This window comes from Cebus imitator, unplaced genomic scaffold (genome assembly GCF_001604975.1).
Source record: "Cebus imitator isolate Cc_AM_T3 unplaced genomic scaffold, Cebus_imitator-1.0 Scaffold202, whole genome shotgun sequence".
NCBI lineage: Eukaryota > Metazoa > Chordata > Mammalia > Primates > Cebidae > Cebus > Cebus imitator.
The window spans coordinates 2,648,549-2,669,061 of NW_016107517.1; the positions used below are offsets into that span (position 1 = coordinate 2,648,549).

The 20,513-nt window shown below is 40.0% G+C and overlaps 1 protein-coding gene and 1 long non-coding RNA gene across 51 annotated transcripts in view; both read right to left on the bottom strand.

Annotated features, from left to right (window-relative positions):
• The window catches only part of MAP4K4 (mitogen-activated protein kinase kinase kinase kinase 4), a 190,617-nt gene that overhangs the window by 118,461 nt on the left and 51,643 nt on the right, over nucleotides 1-20,513 (bottom strand). The window lies entirely within an intron of this gene.
• LOC119474016 overlaps nucleotides 20,208-20,513 on the bottom strand; it is a 15,811-nt gene continuing 15,505 nt past the window's right edge. Inside the window, exon 2 of the long non-coding RNA XR_005203302.1 lies at nucleotides 20,208-20,511. This is a non-coding gene — a long non-coding RNA (uncharacterized LOC119474016). The remainder of the gene's footprint in view (nucleotides 20,512-20,513) is intronic.

Below are 20,513 nucleotides of genomic sequence, written 5' to 3' on the forward strand. Positions count from 1 at the left end.
AAGAAAGAAAGAAAGAAAGAAAGAAAGAAAGAAAGAAAGAAAGAAAGAAAGAAAGAAAGAAAATTTCTGGATGAGCATCATAATAACACAATCTCTTTATGGCTTAATATCCAAACATATGAAAGAATCAAATTCACTTCGAATAAACTGTAGAGGTACATATTGCAAAAATCTTGAGTAATTTTCCCGCTCTACCCCACTCCTATTAACTTATCCTTATTTCTTCTCAAAATTCTATCATGACCACTTCTATCCCTCCATTTAAGAACAAACCTTCATGTCTGTAATCACCAGGACACCAGGGACCTTACCTTGCTGAATTTTCATTATTACAGCTCTAGAACCAGCTAATAGTAAATTTCAGTTCATTAACTGAAACTTACTCTACCTTTTTATTTAAATAATGACACAAGAACAAATGACACTATAATAATCAGTTAATTTTCACATTTTAAAAAAGCCAAGTCACTTAACTATACTTTTAACAGTCAGAGAACTGCAGTTATTTCCAAGAAGTGATACAACAAACATGGGCACAAGATTTTGGCAAAAGCAAAAAGCAAAGGTTTTCTTTCTCATCTAAAAGTCACAAAATTCACACACAAATACAATCCCAGATCCTCACAGATTCTTCTTTCAGTTTTATAAACTAAACACCACTACAGTTTCAAATTAGAAGACTTTGAACAGTCTTATACCAACTGTGGCCACTGACATCCTGTGCCTATTAAGAACTGGAAGCTTTTCACCACAGAGCAAATGAAAGGCATTTGTGCCTTCTGCTAAAAGATGAAGAGACAGCACTGAAAGAAACGCCAAACGAGGGTATCTTCTAATCACTTAACTAAGCAGGCTCTTAAAACCCTTAGATTGTTCAAGAAGTGCCAACATAACTGATATTGACTGGAAACACCCTTTTCTTTGGAACAAATCTAGATGCTCACCTAACCCCAATTACATACTGCTCGCTCCACTAAGGGGGGAAAAATAACACTGCATACACTATTATTTGGAGTATGCGTAAAAGATATATAACTGCATTATCTTCAGGTCTGAAACAGAAAAAAGGAGACTATGGGGTTAATATTAAGAAAATGCATACAAAACCACAATGTCAGGACTACAACCAAAAGCATGTAACACCTAAGCAAAATCTTAATCAATACTGACAACAGCAATGCGGTGTTTCAGAACTGCATGGAGGATTCATTTACTCCTTGAGAGCTTTGTCTTCTCTAATACAACACTGTGTTCTTTGGTAAAAGCAGTTAGTAGTATCAAAAGAAAAGCAATATATATTAAATATTGTGATGCTCAGTTATTTCCCAAGCCCACTGGGGGTCAACTGTAGAAGAAATAGATCAAAATTTTACTGAAAGGGACATAGTATACCCCTTAATTAGATACAGAAATGCAAATTTTTAAGTCCCTTTAATCCCCCCGACTCATTATATATTAAAATATTACTATCATTATGATACGAGATAATCATATACTTAGGCAGCTGAAGTAATCGCAGTAATAAGCCATGTGTAAAAAGGAAGTATACAAATAAGTACAATGAAGAAAAAAATAAGGAAAATCTGTGTTCAATTATCTTCTCCAAAAGACTCCTGAAACCTAATCTTTCACTTTGGAACAACAGTATCGACTTATAGTAGTAAGTCCACCAAATCCAAAAGGCTACTTCATTTGTGGGAAAGTAAGGGGGGAAAAAAAGAAACAGATCTGAACACAAGCAACAGAATATTATAGTTCATTCTAACCCAGTTATTAGCAGGCCCAGCTGTCACAGCAATTATTAAAGCCAATTTCCTATCTAATTAAAGGCTATGACAACCTGCCATAAACTCCACTTGGGTGTCAGAGGCGAACACCTCTTTCTGTGAGGAGACCAGTCTGGAGCCAGCAATGCAAGAACTCTGCCTGCTGAGGATGCTGAGCTGAATAAAAACAGAGGCAGACCCATCTCCAAAGATGAGACATTGGTTCACACCAAATGATTAGCACTGGTGTACTTTCTGAGTTCTCAGAGTTAAAGGCAAGGTGACTCTGGAGATAAACAGATCATAGCGCAAACAAAAGCCAAAGACACGCCAAAGCAAGCTGTCATACAGAAGGAGAGGCGTTGTGTTCAAAAGCTCCCTCTGAAATTCCTAACTGAAAAGCTTTGAAAAGACCATACTTAGGGGAGAAGAGAGAAACTCTTCATAATTGTGAGCTAATAGAAAAAATTCTAATGAAAGCCACGTTAAATTATAGGGCCTCTCCACCCAACTCCCAGAGAGGTAACATATTTGCAAGTATGTGTGGCTCTCGGTTTGCTCTTCCTAAAGGAGGATATCAAACATGTCACTGTGGCTTTTTCCCACCATACTGAGCCACTTGCCCATTGATTCCCTTAGCTATCCCCTTTTCATTGTCAACAAATCCCTCCAGGAGAAAGAAAGGCAGGAGAATAGGTTGCACTCCACAACCAATCAGATGTTTGCATAGGGTGTAACTTTGTAACTTCACTGCAGCCTCTGATTAGTTGCAGAAAGCAGCCAATCAGACTGACTGCAAGCCACTACTTCATTTACATATGGTGTACACCAAGTAACCAACAGGAAACTTCTAGAGGGTATTTAAACCCCAGAAAATTCTGAAAACAAGACTTTGAATCTGTTTGCTCGAGCCCACTCCCACACTACGAAGTGTGCTTTCATTTTCAATAAGTCTCTGCTTTTGTTGTTTCATTCTTTCCTTGCTTTGTTTGTGCGTTTTGTCCACCTCTTTGTTCAAAGTGCCAAGAGCCTGGACACCCTCCACCAGTAACAGAAAGAAGGTACCTCAACCTATGCAACAGACAAAGTTTGAAATAATTATTTCCTAGAACAGGAAACATAAAGGGAAATGAGCTTAGAGATGCCAAAGCCGGAAACAAGTTAGGAAAAAACATCCAGTGTTTAACTTTTTGTAAAGAAAACTTTGAAATAAAAAAATAAAAATAATTTCAAGACAAAAGGCTCTAAATCTGAATAAAACTGGAAATTGGTGGCTTAGGGTTTATTTCCTCCAAAATTACTCAGCCAATGCAAATCACAAGTGAACTGTATTTACATTGCTGTAAGGTAACTTTTAAAAGGCCACAGCTACACCCCCAAAGACTGTGAGCCAGGGCCTGCTCTAGGTCTCCACAGTCCTCCCACAGACCACCTATAAGACATTTATAATAACACTTAACATAAAGCAGAAATCCAATCAACTTATTTGATTGACCTAACTTCTAAAGCAGTGACATCCTTTCCACTAAGCCCAAGTGACCACCACCAGCTTACCTCCTATCCAACCCCCAGCACTCATAAAAGAGGAAAAACCACACCAGTCAGTTTGTTTTTGTACAATTTCAGATATTCATAAGATCTATGAATTCTTATATATGGGTGCACAGAAAGTGGTACCAACATTAGTTCAATTTATCAGGCAAGGGATAAAATTTTCTCAGAAGTAGTCAAAGATAAAAAGGGTCCCTTAACTTTGGTGAAGGTAAAACTGGGTCTGTGAGATGGCCAGGGCCAACGAAAATGTCTATAAACGCTTTCCATCCACCCATGTCTTTGTATGGGTAACCTTTCTTTATTTCCATTTTTAAAATTTTTTTTTAATTGAAGATGAAACAAGCAAGCTGAAAAGAGGCAAAGTTTACTATGGCAAAGAAATGCCTTTAGAGAAATTCAACTGGGTCTACTCTTTAAAATATACCTCATAGAGTAACTGTCTCAGAAATGGAAATACTATTTTGTCTACTTTTAATTGTATAATTTCTAAACATACAGAAAAGTAAAAGGAATACCTAGATTCAATACTTGTTAATATTTTGACTAGTTTATCTATTTCCCCTAATAAGATTTTGTCATTGAATCATTTCAAAAATAAAATGCAGAGATCAAGATACTTCATTTCTAAGGCCGGGCAGAGTGGCTTACACCTGTAATCCCAGCACTTTGGGAGGCTGAGGCAGGTGGACTGCTTGAACTCAGGAGTTTGACACCAGCCTGGGCAATACCATGAAACCCCACCTCTACAAAAAATACAACAATTAGTTGGGCACGGTGGCACATGCCTCCCAGCTACTCAGGAGGCTGAGGCGAGAGGATCACCTGAAGCTGAGGGATGGTGGCTGCAGAAAGCCACTGCACCACTGCACTCCAGGCTCAAAATAAACAAACAAAAGATACTTCATTTCTAAAAAGAGTTACGAGTATCAAGCTATTATCACAGCTAAGAAAAACAACAATCCGCATATTACCCAATATCCCCCAATATCCAGTCTACATGCAAATGTTCTCAATACCCAATCCTCCCTACACACATTTTTTTTTTTAGCTTCTCTCTTCAAATCCCCCTTTGATTCCATAGTACTGACTTTTTAAAGAAACTGGCCAGTTGCCTTATGGAAAAGTCTCACAATTTGAATTTATCCAATCGTTCCTTTGCATTATTTGCATTGTTAATTTATTCCTCTATCCTCAAGTTTACCTTGTTTACTTAAATTCCGATTAACATTTTTGGACCATCTGATAATGGTATATTATCTATAGCATTGCAAGGGATTACATAATGTTAGTTTGTCCAACTAATAATGCTCCTAAATTTCATCACTTAAGTGGTGAAATAAATATTTTCATCTCAGATTATTTCACTTAAAAAAGCATTTAGGATTTCTAGGAATATGTTTATAAATGAGAGAGAATGCAGGAAAAAAGAAAAGGAAAATATCAACAAAAATAAGAGAAACAGATGAGTCAAAATATCAAAGAGGTCAGGTTTTGGTTATATTACTCTAGGTTATGAGTGGCAAGAAAGTGCAGGGCTTGTATTAATTCAAGAATAATCTGCTTTAGAGAAATCTAAGAGTTTTAAAAGCAGACACAATTAGTAGATGATTAATAACAATGTAAAACTATCCCTAAAACTAATTCCTCAGGTATCATTAAAATAAAGGTTTAAAATGCAATAAATATGGCATACCATCTTCTAGGTCATTACATACTTTTCAAACATGTCCTTGCACATATTAATATATTCACACAATGGATCATCATAAATCAACCTCAGAGAGGTAGGCAGAATGAGAATGTTCTCGTCTTAATTTTACCAGTGGGAATTTGAGCTCAAGGCAAAGATTCAGCCAGGAACAGTGTCAAAACTATGGTTAAATTCCAAGTCATTTTACACTCAGTATAATGGACTTTCTAATAAAATGAACTATGAATTTAACAGCAAGGTTCAATTTGGGTACAATTTTTCAGAAACAACTTTATATATGACATTACAGCGCAATGCTATATTTGTATGACACTCATATTTTATAAAAGGTAGACCCTATGCATATCACACACATACATGCACAATCTTTTTTTTTTTTTTTTTTAACATCTCAGTGTTTCCTTATTTGAGGAAACGATATTTTAAGTATATTAAATCCTCCTTAGGGAACACCAAACCCACAGACTTCCCTGTAAATAAAGTTGTGTCACTGTAGCCCCACATGACAAAGAAGAAAAGATGTGACAGCACTGTGGTCATCAATTCTTATTTCACAGGCAAAATCATATTTAGAGCCACACTGAATGCACCCTGACCTCTCAGGGTCCTCTCTAGCCCCCTCTCCAGCCACAGCCTTGTGATGACACACTGATTTTTTTTTTTTCAAGTCAGATTATGTTGTAAATGCACCTGGAGAGAGCTTTTTAAGTTAAAGGCATTTCCAAAATTACACACTAACTCTGTTTCACAGCAACATTCACATCAGAATTCTATGAATTCCTCACCTTTGCTTCTCACAGAAATTGTGATAAGACACTCTTCAAGTTAGTTCCTCTCACTGAGCTGCTATTAAGTCTAGAGTCCATGAATGCCAAGGCCTTCTGTGCCACCACTCCTGGTATATTTAAAACCTTCTGGAAATTGTTACTTCACTCACACTCCCTTTTGCTAGAAGATGCAAGGAGGACTTGTGGACATTTTTGGACATGCTCATAACAACTCTGGTTATTCTTCAATCAGGAAAAAATTAACTTAAAACTTATAAGCTCACTAACTTTGGCCACCAAAACCCTAGAAAAATCACAACCATCAAGATAAAGCTCAAAAGAAAATAATATGTATATACAGTACCCAAAGTCATCTGACCTGGTCACGACTTGTAAAGTGGGTATATACTAATAACTTAACTGTGTTTTCTTACTCTTTGCAAAGTGTTTCTGCCATAAACTAACTCCAGTCTAGCTCTACAACTATTCTGAGAATAGCGCCTTTATCAACTGCTGGTGTGGTAGGTAAGAAAAAGTGCTACACAAGTTCTGCTTCTTTTGTCTCTCAGTCTCACCGATTCTTGTGTCTCACAGGATTCTTCCCTGGAAGTCAGTGCTAACCATAGAGTAGACTCACACATCCTACCCCACCCAGGTGCATCGCCTGAGGTCACAGCAGGGGCTAGGAGCAGTAGAGCAGAGGTCTGGCCCTGCATCTGCAGCTGCAGAGCTGGGGCCCTTTGCAGCTATGCTCTTCTGGCCTCACATTCCTCACGTCTAGCTACCTATCAGTTGATGACATGTTGTCACATTTCCACAAATGGTGGCCACTCAAATTCACCACCACACACATAACACCCCAGCCCCCACCAGCAAAACAGCTGCTAGAAACTAGCAGAAAGCAGACCATTGCTTTCCATAATCCTTTCCTCTCTCAATTCCAATTACACCCACACAGGGAGGGCCAAGCACTAAAAAGCCTAGGAGGAGGGATTTTATCAAGTCAGAGAGAGTTTCACAGCCCTCTGCTAGCCCCAATGAGACAACAGTACAGCTTTGTGCAACACACGCTTGGGGGGTTTCTTCACAGCAATTTAGAATTAGGAAATTCCATTTATTGCCAGACTTTTGTTAAAGAGCTCCCATTTAGATGGCCATGCCCTTAATAATCTTCCCCTGTGCCACTTAGCCGTTTTACCTCCACAAGAGCTGACAACTCAGCAGATGGTATCAAAAGTACTTCTGTACTCAGAGTTGAATGGGAGTATGAGGGCCTGGACCGGACAGAGGTTCTATTCAGAAAGGCCTCCTTTGAAAACTCCTCTGGCGTTCCAAATCCCAGGAATTCAAGTCACTGCAAGGGAAAATCTTCACTGCCCAGAGGGCACAAGGGTGCAGGGGACACGACCAACTGGACTACCTATGCCAGGCATGGATTTGTCACGACAGCAAAGATTAAGGGTAGATTAAGCATCTGCCTTACTGAAGTGTGGCAATTTGCCAGACTCCATATTCTCTTAGTGAAAATTTCTTCCAGACATTTTAAATGAGGTGCCTCTGCATGTGGGATACACAATTTCTGATGCCAGAAGTCATCGCCAGAATCACAGCAACACCATCTACTGAATGCTTAACTAGAAGTTAGTTCACTTGCCACCCATATACTTTCTAACCCTGAAAACAACTCTGCTTGGAAGAGACTCCCAGCTCTATTTTTTCAGACAAGAAAATAGACTGAGAGGGGTTATGTGAGCTACCCAAGCTTACAGACCTACCTCAGTCTACCCAGGTCTACACAATCACATAGCCTAATCCACTGTTCTCCAACCATGTCTGTGCCCTGACTAAGCACCAGTGCTGAACGTAGCTCGGTGAGGGTGGCAAAAAGGGCAGGATAGGGATTAAAATGCTCCCATACTCGGCCGGGCATGGTGGCTCAGGCCCATAATCCCAGCCTTTTTGGGGGCCGAGGCAGGTGGATGACCTGAGGTCAGGAGTTCGGGACCAGACTGGCCAACATGGTGAAACCCTGTCACTACTAAAAACACAAAAAATTAGCTGGGCGTGGTGGTGCACCTGTAATCTCAGCTACTAAGGAGGCTGAGACAGGGGAATTGCTTAAACCCAGGGGGCAGAAGTTACAATGAGCCAAGATTGTGCCATTGCACTCCAGCCTGGGCGACAGTGAGACTATGTCTCAAAAAAAAAAAAAAGATGCTCGCTCCCCTACTCCCCGTAAACTGTAATTGAATTACCTGCCTGTAAAGTGAGAGAATCCTGAAGGCAAGAACTCTCCTCTCTATATATCCCTGCAACTAGTGTGATGCCAAACACACAAAACACACCAAATTAATGTGCTAGATTACTGGGCCCAAGCAAAACCTCACAAGTCACTGGAAAAGATCAACACTAGCTAAACAATCTACACAACATTAAAAAAAAATTTTTTTAAGGAAACATATATCTAATAACAACAAACCTGAAAACCATAATTTACATAATTTTAAATATGAAGTACTTTATTTATACCAAAACCAAGTGAAAAGAAGATCACATGACTACAGTAATATCTTTAACTTCTATAGCAAGTTCACAAAACACATATGATTCACTTTAAAACTGTGGTTATTATAGCCTTGACATTTTGTTCTACGAGGGACTATAATTCCACATTTTTTTAACTTGGTTCTTCGTATTCAATCTAGTCTTTTTTATCTAAATTGCCAACATGCAATTTAGATTGCACTCCACTTTGAGCTAAAACAAAAAAATTATATTATTCTAACAGAGAGTAGTTTACCTCTGCCTCTCACAACTTTATTTTTTAAATAGAAAGACATCTAGCTCAAATACAAAAGTCTCAATATGTATGGGAGCAAGTTTAAGAACCAAAATACTGTGAGAACACAAAAATATTTTAAAGACTTAAGTTAAGCATATTATAAGTCTTAAAAAAAAAATTAAAGAAAAAGCTGGCTGGCACGATGGCTCACGCCTGCCATCCCAACACTTTGGGAGGCCGAGGCCAGTGAATACCTTGAGGTCAGGAGTTCGAGACCAGCCTGGCCAACATGGTAAAACCCAGTCTCTACAAAAAAAATACAAAAGCTTAGCCAGGAGTGGTGGCACACATCTGTATTCCCAGCTACTCAAGAGGCTGAGGCAGGAGAATCGCTTGGGCCCAGGAGGGAGAGGCTGCAGTGAGCTGAGATTGCACCATTGCACTCCAGCCTGGCTGACAGAATGAGACCCTGTCTAGAAAAAGCGGGGAGGGGGGGAAGGAAAGAAAAAGCTAATTTCACTTATGTTACAGCTCCCCTTCACAAACAAACCCCTTCCTCTTGGTTGGGAAATTCAGGACCGCCAACTCAGAGGAAATACCAAGGAGATGGTGTCATGAAAGACTCCTTAAAGAAAGGAAAACAGATAAGAGCTCTTTCTAGGAGAAAAATGACCAAGGAAAGCAGAGGAAGCAAACTTTGTTCACAGAGAGAAAAGCCTAACCTAATTGAATGACCCTTTATAGTCTACTGAAAACTAAAACAAGAACCCCAAAACAAAATGGCAACCCTACTTTATAGTGGCCAACATCCATAAGAGATCAATTTCATTTTAACTCCAAGAAAGTGTGCCACCTGGGATGTGAGTGTGATTATTTCTAATGCCTATATTCCTGACCTTTGCAAAATTTCCTTTTTTTTTTTTTTTCCTTTCTTCAGATCACATGCTTCCTGCTAAAAGGAAAGCTATGGGATCAGGCAGGGTTATAGTTATCAAAGGACACAGCTGGAAAGCTAAACTTCATATACAGTCCTCCTTCTGTAGACTTGGGGGAATGGTTCTAAGACCCTCAAGTATACCCAAATCCGCACATACTCAATTCCCATAGATGCTCTGTGGAACTCACCTATAGGAAAAGTTGCTCCTCCTTATATACAGGTTTCACATCCTGCATATACTGTATTTTCAATCTGCGTTTGGGTGAAAAACATCCGAGTGTATATAAATGGACCCACACAGTTCAAATCCACATTGTTCAAGGGTGAACTGTACTATACTGCCCTTGGTCATGGACCTGACGTGAGCCACATTCAAAAAGGGAGTAAGACATCCCTCACGATGTGTCCTTAAATCCTTCCGTAGCATCCTTTTTCAAATAAAAAATGTAAAACAGCTACGGTAACCACAATTTGACACAGATAACTTTGCTTTGTCATCTTCCAAGAACAGAGGGTTCCATGACTATATTCATTACTATAAGACAGACAACAGCAGTATGCCCCTTACCTGAGGTTTCACTTTCCATGGTTTTAGTTACGCACAGTCAACCACAGTCCAAAAGTATTACAAACAGTAAGATATTTTGAGACAGCCCACATTCACATAGCGTTTCTTACAGTGTATTGTTACTGTTTTTGTTTGTTTTTTTGAGACGGAGTCTCCCTCTGTCACCCAGGCTGGGGTGCAGTGGTACGATCCCAACTCACTGCAACCACCATCTCCTGGGTTCAAGCTATTCTTGTAGCTCAGCCTCCCGAGCAGCTGGGACTACAGCCATGTGCCACCATGCCTGGCTAATTTTTCTATTTTTAGTAGAGATGGGATTTCATCATGTTGGCCAGGCTGGTATTGAACTCCTGGCCTCAAGCAATCTGCCCACCTCGGCCTCCCAAAATGTTGAGATTACAGGCATGAGCCACCGCACAGCCTATTTGTGTATTTTATTATTAGTTTTAGTTGTTAATCTCTTACTATACCTAATTTATAAATTAAATTTTAGCTATGTATGTATAGGAAAACCATAGGGTTCAGTACCATCCTCGGTTTCAGGCATCCACTGGGGGTCTTGGAATGTATCACCCATGGATAAGCGGGGGGACTGTGGTATTTTTAAAGTTTTATATGCCCATTGAGTCTGTAGTAAATAATCTGTCATTATTATTATATTACTGTATGTCTTGCTTATTTTTTAAAATTTGACCTGGATTCAGATCTTGACCTCTACCATTTGTGAGCTACAGATTTGACTGGTTTTTCATAGATCCAATCTATTCACTATAGCATTTACAAATGATTTGCTAGGTGTTCTCAAATTTTGTAGAAAAGGAGATAAACACAGTAACACAGATTATATATACTATTTCTGAAACCTGTAACAAGTATTCCAGAGTTACCAACAGAGAATGATATAAAAGTATAAAGTTAACATATCATTATTCCAAAAAGCATTTGTCAAACTGTAATTATTTCAATGAGTTTCTAATGGCACTGTAATTGTATTTTTAAAAAGTCCCAAGGCTCTTTATGCCCCAAGCCTCCTGCATGAAAGACATCCACCTCCTGCCTATCCTTTACTACAAAGGTATACACAGTTCTGAAGCAATTTCAAGAGCTGAATGAGACCTCAGAAGTCCAACAGACCCTGTACCACTGTGGTCTGCATGAAGCAAAATGAAGAATCAATAACGGTGTTAAAGATCCTTCCTAAACACAAACACCCAATAAATACTCAGGTGAAACCCATAGCTGAGTAATTTATTTCTAAGTGATGGAGGTCATTCTGCTAATAAAATACCCCTGTATGGCTAGGTGGAGCAGCTCAAGCCTATAATCCTAGCACTTTGGGAGGTTGAGCCTGGCAGATCACTTGAGCCCAGGAGTTCATGACCAGCCTGGACAACATGTTGAGACCCTGTTTCTACAAAAAATACAAAAATTAGCTGGCCATGGTGGTGCATGCCCATAGTCCCAGCTACTCAAGGAAGCTGAGGTGGGACGGGTCAGCTGTACCCAGGAGGCCCATGCTGCCGTGAGCCCTGATCAAGACACTGCACTCCAACATGAGTTACAAAGTAAGGCTGTCTCAAAAATAAGTAACAGCCAAAAAAACCCATACCTGTAGTAAAGATGAACCAGACCCCAGAGGACACAGGTCAGATTCCAGTCGTGTCACTAATGACCTGTGTGTACCTCTGACCTTCAATAATATATCAACAGTATTTTTCAACTACTAGAGAGCAGGCACTGGTAGTCTTAACTGCAAAATAGGAACAGGATGGAGGAGATGACATCTACTCAGCTTCCAGATTCCCTCTTGGCTTAATTCAATTTGTATTAGCACCCACAGTAAAATCTTGCAGGAGAGTCTGGGCAGCAGCACTTGGATGCTATTGACTTCATTAAGATCCAGGGATCGTCCTGGTTTTCTGAAACACAGCTGATTCAGAAATAGGGAGGGGCAGTACCCATTATTCTGCTTTTACATAGGCTGAAAGGGAGCATACCTTTCTACTCAAAATTGTTCACTTTATTGAGCTTTCTTTAAACCTCATCAACACACTGCCTCTCCTCACCCCACTCCCACCAAGAACAAAACAAAACCTCCAAGACCAGCAAAGTCCAGGAAATTACCTTCATGTGCCCAGGAAGTCTAGGCACATAACCTACTCGACACAGTGAACAGAAGGCAAATCCCCACCCCACCCACAATGTGTAGCTTTAGCACGGAAGCAAAGATGGCACACTATTAAATCCACTTCACAGGGAAGCAAGGACAAAAGAGATACTATCTGGAATTGCTTCATGTCTATCTCAGTCAACGAACAGGAAAAGTGCCAAGAATTGTTACTTCATATATGTGCTTACGGTTCAAAGCACCAAAGCGTTCCTAATGGCAAATATTTTTCCTTCCAACAAAAATGCTGAGTTGTATTTTAATAGCCCTCTTTCCTACTATGGAAAAGTGATGTAAACTAAGAATGTCCTGCAGTCAATTCTCAAAAATTCATGACAAAGTTCAGGGACTTGCTATCTGATTTAAGGTTACAATTCAGTTTTGTCCTTTCACATTATTCTCATGATTTTAAAAATCCTTCTCAAAAATGCAAACCATTTATAGGAGCCTACGCTAAAAATAAACATTTTATTTCTTACTTAGAAATAAACATTTTATCTAAAACTGCTTAGAAGGAAAAATAGGCAATACAGAGAAAATGTGTCTGAAAAACTGATGAACTGCAATGTGGTCCTGATGCAACAGACTGCTGTAACAAGCTTCAGAGGATTAGCCAATAAAAAAGTGAACCAACTCAGAGAGCCTGTAACATAAGACTTCATACTACAAAGTTTCCCTGCATGCACCAAAACACATCACAGCTACTATAGACAGACGTGCACCTACTAAAGTCACCTAGTGAAAGAAAAAACAGGCAGTAAACAGAAGTACCTGTTTGCACAAAGTACCCTGTCCAAGACAAGTCCATGTAACAAGACAGGGGTCAGGCCTAAATCAGCTATTGATCTCAAGTTTACAACAATCTATTCTGTTAAATGGAAAAACTTAAGAGGCTGATGAGGAACAGAAGAGAGCGGATTAACGCACAAATAAGTAAGAAGAAAAAAAGGGGCAGCTGGCAGGAAGGAAAGAGGGACAAACAAAAAGAGACCAAAAACTTTCATCTGTCAGACACAAAGATGATACTCAGAGTATCACTTTCTGGAGTTTCTGTTCCTTCAACAGTTCTCTCAGGTCGCCCACTAATTTCAGTAAAGGTTTTCTTCAACAAGAGTTTCTCCTGGGGTCAGGAACTCAGGGTGGGAAATAAACAAGTATGAAAGGAGCAAGAAGACCAGCCAGCCTTTCCCTTTGCTGTGTTTAAGCAGTTATTTATTCCCTAGCAGTGGTCATGTGAATTCAGACTCTGCATAGCAGACAAAGGGCCTTTACTAGGAAGTCCACAAGAAAAGCTTTAAGAATTTTAGCCCAGAAAATAAGAATTTTTCACTGTGCTTTTAAGGCAAAAAAAAAAAAAAAGGCAAGGAGGGGGCCATCAAAATAACTAAATTTTTAAAAAATATTTGACAAACATTGTCATTCTTAGTCATTAGTGATTCCCAACTCTAGCAAGCAAGGTCAATTCCTCATTAACTTTTCTTAGCTTATATAAATGAAATGGCTGGCCGTATAGACCTTAAATTATTTCTGGAGCAAGGCACAGATAAATAAGAACAAATATTTACACTTCATCACATCATGTGAATTCACCATTGTGAGACCTCATATAACTCACTGGGTTTCTGTGGCCATGATCAACACCACTCTGGACTCTTTCCCTGATCTTTACACTTGCCTCCCCTTCCACCTTCACGGCTTTCCCTCCTAACAACTCATGAAGCAAAAAAAGCCTTTCCCGCTCCAACATGGAGCTGCTGAGGACTCAGGAGTTGGCATTTCTTTTACTGCCAGCCAATAAGCCACCTTACATTTTCTGGGCATATTCCTGGGGTTATGTTTGAATTACTCTGCTTGATGAACGCTTACATCAACAATGCTTCCCAATTCAGCCAGGCAAAGTGGCTCATGCCTGTAATCCCAGCACTTTGGGAGGCTAAGGCAGGCAGATCACCTGAGGTCTGAAGTTTGAGACCAGCCTGGCCAACATATAGTGAAATCCTGTCTCTATTAAAAAATACAAAAATTAGCTGGGCATGGTGGTGCACACCTGTAGTCCCAGCTACTTGGGAAACTGAGGCAGGAGAATCGCTTGAACCCGGGAGGTAGTGGTTGCAGTGAACCGAGATTGCACTACTCCATGCCAGCCTGGATGACAGAACACGATTCCATGTGTCAAAAAAAAAAAAAAAAAAAAAAAAAAAAAAAAAAAAAAAAAAAAAAGCTTCCCAACTCAAAGCCTCTAATATATCGTAAATAGAAAGATGTCATAATCCACACCTTGAAAGTAATTTCCCAATCTGGCAGAATCTGGTCAGTACTATGAAGACATGAAACCATACAGACTGCTATGTGATACCCTGCGGAATCTCTCTCCCCTGGAAGGCATTTCACATTCACATATAACAAAAGATGCAGATAGTACTAGATTAATATTAACTAGTGTCTAACACTGAAAAACAAAAGCAATGTCATTATTTGATTGAGCCATTCCAATTAACAGAAAGAAAACCAAATGCCACATTCAGCTTGTCAATCATCCCCTTCTCTTCCTTTCATTGGAAATAGCAACTACTAATAATCAAGATCCCAAGGGCTAGCTGTCCACCCTTCTGGACAGGGGCCATGGTGGGGGTTGAACGTTAGTGGTTCCTACAAGGCCCACAGAGAAAGCCAACCTGAAAGAGCCATTCACACCAAGATGAACTCTTTAACCCACAAAAGATTGAAGTAACTTTCCTAAAAGTGCATTATTGGTTAAATCCAAAACAGTCACCAAAATCTCTTGGCAGTTTCTATAATGAACACTCCTTGAGACAAATAAACTGTCTTCCAGACTAAAGCCTGGAAAGGTTTTTGCTGGGCTAAGGAAAAAAAAAAAAGTGAATACTTTTGGACAAAAATGTCTAAAAGGATAATTCATAAAATGCTGAAAATGGTTCCCATACTTGTTGAAATCCATATCTCACTGTGTTTCATAAATCAGAGCTAGATGAGATCTTAGAATACCACTGACTTGATTTTTCGGACTCCAGGACCTCAACAAAAAAAGATGGATATCTACCCTATTTTGCTAAATCCTCCAGGGAATGCATTTCCACAGCCTCTTGCAAGCAGCACAATGAGAATGTTTATGTTCAAAATGCCAAAGGCACATTTCGAAAACTGTTTCAAACAAAGATTTTCTTTGAAAATGCATGTCAAGGGAGAAGGGGCAGGTGGGGAGGGTGGCTGTAGAAACTGATTAACTCTTTTAAGCAAAGGCAAATTTGGGGAGGCATTTAATCTTAGCAAGGAAGTCAAATCACAGCTCTGCTACTGACTAGCTCTGTACCTATACATCAGGCAAACTGTACAAATACCTCTAAGCTTCAGTTTCATCATCTAAAAAATGGAAATAAAAACAGTGCCTGCTTCATAGCATTTGGGCGATTAAATGAGATACTGCATGTACAAGTATGCTCCACAACTCCTGAAGTACATAAAACACACAATAAATGCTGACTATTGTTACTGTCATCATTTACTCTGCAATAAACACAGAGCCGGCATTGTCCTGCAGTCTGCTTTTGCCTTGAATGCCATGACTATCTGTGTAAGGCTGCCAATGCTCCCTACAGCCGGAGCCTGGCACCAGTAGAAATAGGAACGCGTCTCCTGAGCCTGACATGGTTTCATACACAGACGTGGACAGTGGCCGGTAGTGATAATAATGTGGAATGTGGACACGGTCAGTAAAATTCTTGGTACAGTTTCATGGAACAAACTTGGGTTCCAACTCAGCACCTCCAATCTGTATGACCAAAGACAGGTAAATTAACCTTGCTAAGACTTCGGATTTTTCTTCAGCTAAATGAAAATATTGCATTATCTCAAGTTCATCCTCACAGGTGAAAGCACTAGCACAGTGCCCAGCTGAGAGCACCATCAATGTCATCCTCTTTCTTTCCCTCCTTTACCCTGGAACTTCCTAATGCTACGTGACTTCTGGCACACAGGGTGAGCTTAGCTGTGATAGTCAGAAAGTGGGCTAGGCGCTATATGAATAAGAACGTGAGAAAATGCAAACTGATATAAGGAGTGGCATTCTCTCATGAGCTAATAATGAACCAATTCTATTGAGATAATGGCACCCTTCATTTAAGAACATCAACTGCTGAGAAACGAAGCATTCTGTAAGGGACAAGCTGATGCACTGTGAATACAACCTGAGAAATTTAAAACTGTATGACCAAGTGTGATTCCTATGCTACTTTATTTTCACCAACTTTCAAATCTTTCATTCACTACCTTGTTGTGAGCTCATTTACCCTTGGGCATGTCTAAAACTTTCCATTTTGATATATAATTAGTTTTAATCCATTTCACAACCCCGGAAAAACAGGGAAGTTCAGGAGAAACAGGTAACAAAAAACAAATAGGGAACTGAAACACCATAAGCTTTGGAAAGTGCTGCTCTCCCCCCAGCAGCCCCCGAGGACGTTCACAAGGCTCACCCTACAGACACAGAGGTCACCTGCTCTAAGAGGATCAGAATGCTCAAAACTAAAATGTAAAACATTGCTAAGGAAACAGTAGAATGACAGGTGACACCTCCCCCTGAATGATGAACACTGTGCTGGCTCCTTTGGGACTAAACTGAGACAAAACAGTATAAAAGAAAGCAACCCCAGTACATACATAAATGTGACACACTGTCCAAACCATAGCAAAGATTCATACCTTGAAGATGTGAAAGGTGCAAAATACTTTGTGTGTGAGATACAGTTTAAAGGGATACTTCTGAATCCATTATAAATTTATTCTCCTCCCTCCCTTCCCCTCTCCCTCTCCCCACTGTCTCTCTTCCCCTCCCCCTCCATCCTACTTCATTCCCCAAGTTTATCCAACTCCCTCCTAACCCATTTTAGAGAAGGTAGGTTAGAAAGAACACTTTAAAATACTATTTTCAAAAAATTAAAAGACCCTGGAGAAAAGAGATGACTAGTCTATTCCATTGACCATTTCCCCCAAGTTCTCCCAAGAAGGGACACACTTTAAGAGGTGTTTGTCACAGGCGATACACAAGTACCAGGCCAGGAAGCTGGTGCTCAGAAGAGCCAGAGGACATTTGCAGTGATTATCTTGACCACAGTACAAACTCAAGCTGACAAATGGCATTCCTACCCAACCCCAGGTTATTCCTTAGAAATGTGCTTCAAAGCTGTGCTATTTAAAGCCTTAAAAATAAGAATATGGCCAGGCGTGGTAGCTCACGCCTGTAATCCAAGCACTTTGGAGGCCAAGGCGGGTGGATCACCCAAGGTCGAGAGTTCAAGACCAGCCTGACCAACATGGTGAAACCCCATCTTTAAAATAAAAAAATTTAAAAAAATAAGAATATACGAACACTTCATAGATATATGTCCACAGGCTTGGGACAAGAACACCCCTTTACCCACATGGATTTATAGGATTACGGAGTGAAACATTTTCACTCCCAATACCTCAACTTTTATGACCACCAGACAATTTTCTCTGGCTAGAACTATCCTTGAAGCTGTAAAAATTTTCCCCAAGCTGTATAACTTCAAACCTCAAATCAAACAAACAAAAAAAGCTTTTAAAAAATGTTCATTAGCTAAACACTAACTGGCCTGCCACTAAGGAAAAGAAGAACCTTCAAAAGTGACCTGGACAGACAGAATAGGACTGGCCAACCATGAGAATCCCAACACCACCTCCATTTTGACAACACATTACCCAGAAACTTCAGATGTTGGAAATCCAGGGCATCCAACTAGGATACAGAGTACTTACACAGTCAAAGCTTGGTAGGGGCTTGACTATAGACATCTATAGAGTGCCTAGTCAACCTTATCTACAGGTGTCTGTAGCACAGCCCCTGCCAACTCACCTGTCTTTAAATGAAAGCCAATTTCCATTTTAGCACCTCCTAACAGTTCCTTAGCTTACATGTCATGTAATCATTGATTTAGAAGCTGTCTGCTTAATGCTCGTCTTCCCTCTCTGCTCCTTGAGGTCAGGCAGAGGCCATGCCTTTCCTTGAATACAAGGGAACAGCAGCAGTGCCTAGTACTCAGCATGTACTCAATAATGTGCTGAATGAAGAAAGGCACCTTAAGGTATCACCACCTCTGGCCTTTTGCTGAGTCCCATTTTACAGACGAGACATTGAGACCCTAGGGTAAGCTATTTGTGTACTCAACCACAAGCTAGGACTTGGGAGCAGCACTGGGAAGCAGGAGAGGATCAGTCTCCTGTCTGAGTATTCTGCCTCTCTGACTACAGACACCTGTAGACAGGGCTGACTAGGCACTTTATAAAAGCAAAAGGGGAGGAGAAAGATCATTTCTACAAAGGTGGTATCCTAGTTAATATGTTCCACTGAACTTTTACCAGTTTCTTCAGTGTATTTTCTCCTTTTAATTTCATGCTTCTTCACCTGATAAGAATGTGTGTATGTACAACTGTTGAACACTGAATTCTTTACAAAAATGCAATCACAGCTGAAAAGCTGTTATTAAAACCCCATCATACTTTCCTGACACACCAACAGGGAGATGGAAGTGGCACACACATGCACGCACGCACACACACACCCCCCAACAAAACAAAAAAGACTACCTCCCTTCCCAGAGGCAGGTGCGGGGCCTGCACTGGTCCCCAAATTCAAAACAAAAGGAAGTAAAATTTAAAGATAAAAAGATAGAGGACTTACAGCAGAAGCAAACATTACATGGACACACAATCTCCATGACCCCCCCATTCCTTTGTGAGATCATCCTGCTAATCCTAGACATGTCTCTTCATTCCTTCTTTTTTGTTGTTGTTTTTAAGACAGGGTCTCGCTCTGTCACCCAGGCTGGAGTGAACTGACAAGATCTTGGCTCATTACAACTTCCACCTCCCAGGCTCAGGCAATTCTCCCACCTCAGCCTCCTGAGTAGCTGGGATTACAGGCCTACACCACCACACTCAGCTAATTTTTGTATTTTTTGTAGAGATGGGGTTTTGCCATGTTACTCAGGCTAGTCAGTCTCAAACTCCTGGGCTCAAGTAATCCACCCACCTCAGCCTCCCAAAGTGCTGGGATTATAGACGAGAGCCACCATACCCGGCTTCATTCCTTATTTCTAAAAGCAGTCGTCTTGTATTCCAAGGTCAGAGTCAAGAAACGGGAAATAGAAATTATGTGGACACATAAAAGCTCTTCAATAAATTCATCATCTGACAGAAAATCCTGCTTTCCCAAAGCAGAACAGTGGAAGCTGTTTTGTTTGGCTTTCTTGCTTTTAAAAGGCAAATACCAGAAGCATTTGTTACTCCCATATACATACAGAGGCACATACCCACACATACTTTTTTGAAAATGTGCAAATGGAAATCTATTTAGGGTGCTTCCTTGCTTAATCAGCTTCACTTGGTAAACTTTAAACTATTCTTCAGAAGCCAAAAAGCAAGGTACAGTATTTACAAACAGAGCCAGCCAACATTCTCTCAAAAAAAAAAAAAACTTTATGAAATACTAAAATACTCTGTTTTACACCAGAGACTTGGGTTGTGGCTACACCTCTGAATAACAGAATATAGAAAACACACTACAGTGTATACAATTGATACTGCACATCAATGTGCTACAGACGTTAAAAGTCATTCTGCTTATCTGAAGGAAAGAGCTCAACCCTTCACTTTGATGATGCTATTCATCAGGATTCCAGATCCTCAAGTACCCGAAGAGCATTTCTTCACTAGAAGCACCAGAAATGCCAAAAAGTGTAAGCAGTTTGCCTTCATAGTATTTCCATTTATTCTCAAAGGTTGCTGCAAAGATTAACCAAGCCTATTTCTTGTACCAAACCAGACACAGTATTAAAAGGATATGTGGGATCTGCTTTGTTTGCTAGTTAATTTGTTTTTCAGATAACGTTCCTAATCTCTATCTAAAGCTAAGATGGAAAAAAAAAAAACAACACTTGGAAGGAAAAAGAGATGAATAAGGCTATTGGGACACGACATCCAATCTTCTGTCCCCACTGAGCTGTTGTAGTTTGTGGCCACTTGCAGTGCAGACATTCTCTAATTAGAAAGTGGGAATATATATTCCTTTAAAAAAGTCTTTAATTACTCCACCCTTGAAAATTCCTAGCCCTGCTAGGGGGACCAGATACATCACTCTCCCCTTCTCAAACCTAAAAGAAATATACATCATTCTTGATCAAGAATACGGACACAAGGCTGAGTGAGCATGGTGGCTCATGCCT